General features: G+C 43.3%; 1 protein-coding gene across 1 annotated transcript in view; it reads right to left on the bottom strand.

The window, feature by feature from the left end:
* Window positions 1-668, bottom strand: part of kpna1 (karyopherin alpha 1 (importin alpha 5)) — a 20,780-nt gene that overhangs the window by 5,952 nt on the left and 14,160 nt on the right. The gene's annotated exons all lie outside the window — the stretch shown is intronic.

The following is a 668-nucleotide window of genomic DNA, read 5'->3' as shown; positions in this document are numbered from 1 at the left end:
GCTGGATGGTGGCTTGTCATCAGGAGTTGAATCGATGCCTTGTTTTTTAAAGTTTCGTAGATTTGCGTCTTTCCGAGTCCAAGTGTCTCCTGGATGCTTTTTACTTTGTCTCCAGCCTCGCTCAAATGGATGCATTTCACTCGCTCCGCTAAAGTCATGACAGTTCTTCTACGTTGCGATGCCATGATCTACACGACGTAAGTGAATAAAGTTAAAATCATTCACAATTAAAATAAAACGCATGCCAATAAAAACTCATTTACATGTCGTCGTTTCGGATCTGACGAATGAAAGCGGCGAAGCGAACACGTTTCTTCCGTCGTGTCGAGTGGGCACTGCTTTTTAAGCTAGTGCCGCGATCTACGGGACGTAAGTGAATAAAGTTAAAATCTTTCGCAATTAGAGCAAAACGCACACCAATAAAAAGTCACTTACACGTCGTCGTTTCGGATCTGATGATAGAAAAAGGCGAAGTGAAAACGTGTCTTCCGTCGTGTCTTTTCGTCGCATCAGGTGGGCGTTCCGTGTATTTAAGCTCCCGCTGCATGACGTCTCAATCCGGGTTACGGGTAGTGGAATTTCCGCTTACGTAAATTCTGGTAATATATAATATCGTAGTCAAAATGTTAATGCACAGGTTTTTGTTCCGGGTGAAGGAAATTCCACTT

This window comes from Hippocampus comes, unplaced genomic scaffold (assembly GCF_001891065.2).
Source record: "Hippocampus comes isolate QL1 unplaced genomic scaffold, H_comes_QL1_v1.1 scaffold412, whole genome shotgun sequence".
Classification (NCBI taxonomy): domain Eukaryota; kingdom Metazoa; phylum Chordata; class Actinopteri; order Syngnathiformes; family Syngnathidae; genus Hippocampus; species Hippocampus comes.
Note: the sequence above shows the minus strand (reverse complement) of the source record. Positions and strands in the feature narration are given on the sequence as shown.